The sequence below is a fragment of the Jaculus jaculus genome, chromosome 10 (genome assembly GCF_020740685.1).
Source record: "Jaculus jaculus isolate mJacJac1 chromosome 10, mJacJac1.mat.Y.cur, whole genome shotgun sequence".
Taxonomy (NCBI): Eukaryota; Metazoa; Chordata; class Mammalia; order Rodentia; family Dipodidae; genus Jaculus; species Jaculus jaculus.
This window is the reverse complement of record NC_059111.1, coordinates 24,424,954-24,431,727: the sequence shown is the minus strand read 5'-3', so window position 1 is coordinate 24,431,727 and position 6,774 is coordinate 24,424,954. Positions and strand designations below refer to the sequence as shown.

General features: G+C 45.7%; 1 pseudogene; it reads right to left on the bottom strand.

Moving 5' to 3' along the window:
* Positions 1 to 960: 960 nt before the first annotated feature.
* LOC105944153 lies at positions 961 to 1,474 on the bottom strand (annotated as a pseudogene).
* Between the last annotated feature and the right edge of the window lie 5,300 nt (positions 1,475 to 6,774).

Here is a 6,774-nt window from a genome sequence, read left to right as displayed (position 1 = left end):
GCTGCTGTTTTTCACCTGCGGTGGCAGAGGTGACATCCAGCCTTTGCTCATGCCATGCTTTCCCTGCCTTCATGAAGCTTCCCCTTGAGACTGTAAGCCAGAATAAAGCCTTTCCTCCCACCAGCTGCTTTTGGTCAAGTGCTTTGTCCCAGCAATGAGAAGGTCACCGCCACAAGTCCCTACATGACCCTCCAACCTATCTGCTTCCCTCCCTCTTTCTCAAGCACATGATCACACTCCTGCCTGGGGCCTGCACAGCCACTGTTATTCATCAGATGTTTCCCCTCGAGGTCTACAGGGTCTGCGCTCGCTCTTCGTTTCCAAAGGCAGGCTTTCCCTGACCACCTTGTCTATTCCTTGCCCCATTTTCTTCTTATGCCTAAAGTTTCCAAAGCGAGGCCTTTGTTCATTGACTGTTGTGGGTCTGGCACCTACAACCATGTCTGACACACGTGCGTGTTCAGTGCTTACTTCATGAGTGAACAAGTGTGTGTTCTGAATGTTTAGTCCCCAGCGGATGGAAATTTGGAAGGTGGGGCCTCGTTGGAGAAGGTGTGTTGCTGGGGCGGGTTTTGGGGTGTCATAGCCATCTCCCCTTTGCCAGAGCTTGGCTCACTCTCCTGCTGCTATTTCCCACCTGTCATGACAAAGAGGTGATGTCCAGCCTCTGTTCATGCCATGCCTTCCCCTGCCATCATGAAGCTTCCATTCAAGACTGTAAGCCAAAATATACCCTTGCCCCCCCATCAGCGCTTTTGTTCAGGTGATGTGTCCCCGCAATGTGAAGGTCACTGCAACAGCAAGTGAGTGAATAGGTAGATGATCTAATAAGCATTTACCACCTCACACTGCCTAGCTTTTGCTTACCTCTCCTTTCTCCCTCACCACTCTGTTTTGTTGTTCGTTTCATTACTGCTTTTCTCTTCATCTTTTATTGAAATATTTTCTTTCTTATGCTTCTCAGCTAGCTGGGCACTCCACTGCACCACGGTTGACGTCATCTGTGATATCCTGCGGGTGGCAGCCATCCACACTGCACCCCACAGGCGGCGCAGTGCTCAGGAGCTCTTTGATAGTTCCAGAAAATTCTCTGGCCAAAGACCAGGGGCACATCTGTCAGGCAATGTTGACGATCTCATCGAAAGAAATATTGCCACTGTGTTGAATGTTTTTCTGCTTCTTTCTTTCTCTCGGTGGCTCCTTGAGGGCTTTGAGGATCAGGGCAGAAGCAGAAGGCAGCACTTCAATCTGAGCCCGTCTATTCTGAATGGTCAGCTTCACTGGAATCCTCAGACCCTTCCAATCACCAGTTGCCTTGGCAATGTCATCACCAACCTTTTTTGGGAGACAGACCCAGGGGATCCATCTTGGGGGCTGGGGCAGATGTGGCGCCGACCTTGCCTCTGGTGCATCTCAGGTACACCACTTTGATCTTGTTGGGTTTGAATTTGGGTGGCATGGTGGAGGTGGCTGGTGTTGGATGAACCCAGATTTGAGACAAATGAAGAAGTTGCACCTTAGCCTCCTCCAAGCCAAAAGACAAAAAGCTGTTTTATTATATATATGTGTGTGTATATATATATATTTAAGGCAAGGTCTCATGTATCCCAGGCTGGTCTCAAACTCACTATGTAGATGAAGCTGGCCTTAAACTCCTGATTCTCCTGCCTCTACTCCCCAAGTGCTAGATTTTAGGTATGTTCCAACACACCCAGTTCATGCTGTGTTTGGGATCAAACCTAGGACTTTGTAACTGGCAGGCAAGCACTTTACCAACTGAGATATATCCTCAGCCCCACCATTGATTGTATTTGGAATGGGGGTATTGAGGTAGGGTCTCATTCTAGCCAAGGCTGATCTTGAACTCACTCTGTAACCCCAGACTGGGCTCAAACTCATGGAGACCCTCCTACCTCAGCCTCCAGAGTGCTGGGATTAAAGGCATATGCCACCATGCCCAACCACCATTGATTATTTTTAACAAAAGCGTGGGATGCAGATATAATTCACATACTATAAAACTCACCTAGTCAATGTACACCAATAAATGATATTTATTATGGTCACTGCACTGTGCAACCATCATCAATCGATCTTAGAGTATTTGCATCTCCTCAAAGAGACATCATATCATCTCTCTTCCTAATTTGTCTCATGTCCTCCCTCCCAATATTGATGAGGATGTAGGGAAATTGGTACCGCTACACACAGCTGCTGGGAATTCTCATACATCATACAGCTGGTTGGGTAAGCAATGTGGGAATGCCTCAAAATGTTAAACATTGGAGGGTGGAGAGATGGCTTAGTGGTTAAGGTGCTTGCCTGTGAAGGCTTAGGACCCAGGTTTGATTCTCCAGTGCCCATGTTAGCCAGATGCACAAGGTGGCATATGCATTTGGAGTTCACTTGCAGTGGCTAGAGGCCCTAATGCACCCATTCGCCACCCCCTGTCTCTCTAATCTGTCTCCTTCTCTCAAATAAATAAAATATTTTTAAAATGTTAAACATTGAATTATATGACTCAGCAATTCCATTCCTAGGAATTTGCTCAAGAGAAATGAAAACATACATTCCACCAAAAACTTGAACATGGACACACCCAGAAGCCATAGACTGTTACAAAAAATTTAGTGCAAGGGATGGGATACCTTCCAGTGAATTGTTGGCCAAGGAGGTTCCAGATGCCCCCAAAACATTATAGGCCATTGCCAAGGCTCTTGGTTTCCCACCAGGAATAGATGGTAAGACCCTATTGCTGAAGACTCCATATACCTGAGCTGCAATGACCGAGAAATCAAAGTAGGGTTGAGCTGAAAACCTCCTCCCTGTAGACCAGCTAACAGAAAGCTGGAAAAAGATGCACTGCATGCAGCCCTATGGGAGACAGAAGCTATCAGTGGTGAAAACAGTGGACACTGCAAACCTCAAGTTTGACCAGCCAGGCCAAGCAGGTGCAATAGTGGCATGTCTGTTATGGGGGAAACCAACTGCTCTATAATTGGACTGGAGGCCTGCTCCACAGGAAGAAATGCATGCCTGGTACTGAAAACCTAATCAAAAGCCTATGGTGGGGGAGGTCATGAGCCTTAGGAATGTAACACCTGCTCTTGTCAGGCTAACTGCATTTACTATGCCCACCAAACTGCCCTATAAGCACTTTACTTAACACTCATACCCATATTTTTTTTTATAAATTTTTTATTTATTTATTTGAGAGCGACAGACACAAAGAGAAAGACAGAGAGAGGGAGAGAGAGACAATGGGCGCGCCAGGGCTTCCAGCCTCTGCATACGAACTTCAGACGCGTGCGCCCCCTTATGCATCTGGCTAACGTGGGACCTGGGGAACCGAGCCTCGAACCGGGGTCCTTAGGCTTCACAGGCAAGCGCTTAACCGCTAAGCCATCTCTCCAGCCCTCATACCCATATATTAATGCTACTCTCACTTTTGGTTAGATAAGCTTCTCTTTTCAGATGGCAATGACTTCTGGGATGACTCAGAAGGCACCATGGTGCTGAGAAGTGACAGAGGAGTGCTCAGCACTGAAATATCTCTATCACACCCTCCAAGGTCTAGTGTGGAAGAAGTGGCAGAAAGCATGTAAGAGCCAAAGAAAAGGTAGGGCTGCTTACAATGCAATCATCCAGACAGAAATTAGCCTTGATATCCATGACCTTGCAGTGCCTAGCACTACCTTCACAAGATCCTCATAATAGAAGGAAAAGATGATGACATCAAAACAAAATAGACTAATGGAGAGGGGGGAGGTGATATGATGGAGTGTGGATTTCTGAAAGGGAAAGTAGGGAAGCGAGGTAATTGTCATGGTTTATTATTGTCTGTAAGTACAGAAGCTGTCAGTGCAAAAATAAAATTAACAACAACAACAAAAAAAAACCTTGGGCATGAATGTTCAAAAGCAGCATCTTTAATAATAGCCCAGAATGTAATATAATTCAAATGTCCATCAACTGATAAACAGAGAAAATGTCATGTATGTGCGAAGACTGAGGTTTGGATCTCTGTCTAGCACCTACAGCAATGCCATGTGGGCTTGGAAGTCACCTGTCATCAGCTCACGGGAGGAGGAAAATAGGGGCACTCCGGAACAAGGTGACTGGCTAGACTAGCAAGGTGGGTGAGCTCTGGGATGAAGGAAGAGACCCCACCTCAGTAAATAAAGAGAAGAGTGATCCAGGAAGATGTACGCCCAATGTCAACTTCTGGCTTCCACACGCACACACATTCACAAAAAACCTACTCACCTATCAACACTGTGAGAATGAGGAAAGTTATTAGGTCTTCTCATTTGTTTTCTGTCTTTAAAAATAAAAGCAAAGGACTGGAGAGATAGGTTAGCAGTTAAGGCACTTGCCTGTGAAGCTTAAGGACCCATGTTTCACCTCTCTCCAGATCCCACATTAGCCAGAGGTGTGCACAAAGGTGAGAGGCAAGTGCAATGTCTCACGCGCCCACAAGGTGGTGCAAGGGTCTGGAGTTTGATTGCAGTGCCTGAGGCCCTGGCAGGCCAGTTCTCTTTCTCTCTCTCTCTCTCTCTCTCTCTCTCTCTCTCTCTCTCTCCAATAAAATAAAAGTAAAAATCAGGGCTGGGGAGATGGCTAAGTGGATAAAGCACTTGCTACTCAAACCTGAGTGTACCCGAGTTCAATCTCCAGACCCCACTTCAAAAGCCAGCATCCTGGACCACGAGATGGGAGTCAGAGACAAAAGCTCTCCAGATGGTTGGGGTAAGTGTAGCAAAAAAAAAAAAAAAAATAGATAGATGATAGATAGATAGATAGATAGATAGATAGATAGATAGATAGATAAATAGATATAGCAGAATGAGATCCAGAGACACCTTACCTCAAATGAGGTGGAAAGCAGAGAGTCAACATAGAAGTTGTCTCTGACCTCCACATGTGAGCCATGGCATAGATGCACCTGAACACACACACACACACACACACACACACACACACACACACACACAATAAATAAAACAAAATAGAAAAGTAAAATCACCATTAGCAACAGTAGCAGCAAAGGTGTTATACCACATCTCCCATACTAACCCCCACACACCAGTGATCTGGGACGCCTTGAACAAGAATCGCTGCTTTATACCTAACTTAGACATGTTCAGCCTCTGCAAGTGTCTACCTTACATCTGTGTGGCTCCAGGCTCCTCCAATTTCCTACCGCTAATGGCTTCTCCAGAATTTCTGAGAAGGGAGGCCAGGTCTGTCCAGCAGCTATAGTTACACAGCCTACGCACCTGTTCAACGGAGTGTTTGGAAACTGACGGACCTTGGACCCCGGCTTCTGTTCCCAGCTCGACCTTTCTCCATTTTGAACAGACCAGGGAGAAATGGGCACGCACCTCTGTTTCCATGCTCTTCTGTGTTCTCGGTGAGCATTTATTGTGCAAGACCTTCTACCTTTCTCAATGCAGCCTGTGAAAATGGACCTGTCTGCCAACAGGACCTCTTTTTTTTACACTGAAACTACCCGGTGCTTTATTTTTATTTATTTATTTGAAAGAGAGAGAACAGGCACTCCAGTGCCTCCAGCCACTGCAAATGAACTCCAGAGACATGCACCACTTAGTGCATCTGGCTTACATGGGTCCTGGGGAATCGAACCTGGGTCCTTTGGCTTTGCAGGTACGCACCTTAATCGCTAAGTCATCTCCCCAGCCCTCCCGGCAATGATTTTAACTGTGCCCTTTTTCAGCTTCTCTTTTCAAATTATCTGTTCCTTCCCATGTGTTGTCATTTCTGCATTGGAAAATCATGACCGTGAAACCTCAAACACTTACGGGTTATGCAAACAGCTTCCCTTGGTATATTTTTAATAATTGCTCCTCTTATTATTACCAGATGTTGAAATCCCAAATGATAACAGAGTGACAGACTTAAGGCTAGCATTATTTGAGCATGAGAATGTGATGTAGTTGTTCACTGAGAGATAACAGGTGCCTGGTCTAGGTTTTTATCCAGTTTTCTGTATGTTTAGCTCAGATGCCCGCATAAGCACCTCAGTCACACTGGTCCTGAGTCATGGGTGGCAAAACAAGGGAGGCTCATATCTCACCTGTAGTGTGTGGGTGAGAAATGTATGGAACTGCAAATTGTCTTAGTTATTGAGTTGGTTGCACTTTTTTTTTTTTTTTTTGTCGTGGTCACAAAATATCTGCGGGGGAATCAAATGTAAAGGAGATGTACTAGTCAGGGTTCACTACAGGAACAGAACTGATAGAATGAATTGTATTAAAAAGGAATTTGAGGGCTGGAGAGATGGCTTAGCGGTTAAGCGCTTTCCTGTGAAGCCTAAGGATCCCGGTTCGAGGCTCGATTCCCCAGGTCCCACGTTAGCCAGATGCACATGAGGGCACAAGCGTCTGGAGTTCGTTTGCAGTGGCTGGAGGCCCTGGCACGCCCATTCTCTCTCTTCTCTCCCTATCTGCCTCTTTCTCTCTCTGTCACTATCAAATAAATAAAAATAAACAAAAAAAAATTTTTTAAAGGAATTTGAGCTGGAGAGATGGCTTAGCAGTGAAGGCATTTGTCTTGTGAAGCCAAAGGACCCAGGTTTGATTCTCCAGGACCTACGTAAGCCAGATGCACAAGGAGCACATGTGTCTGGAGTTTGTTTGCAGTGGCTAGAGGTCCTGGAGTGCCCATTCTCTCTCTGTCTGACTCTCTTCTTTCTCTGTCTCAACCTCTCTCTCTGCTTGCAAATAAATATTTTTTTTTTTAAAAAAAGAGGAA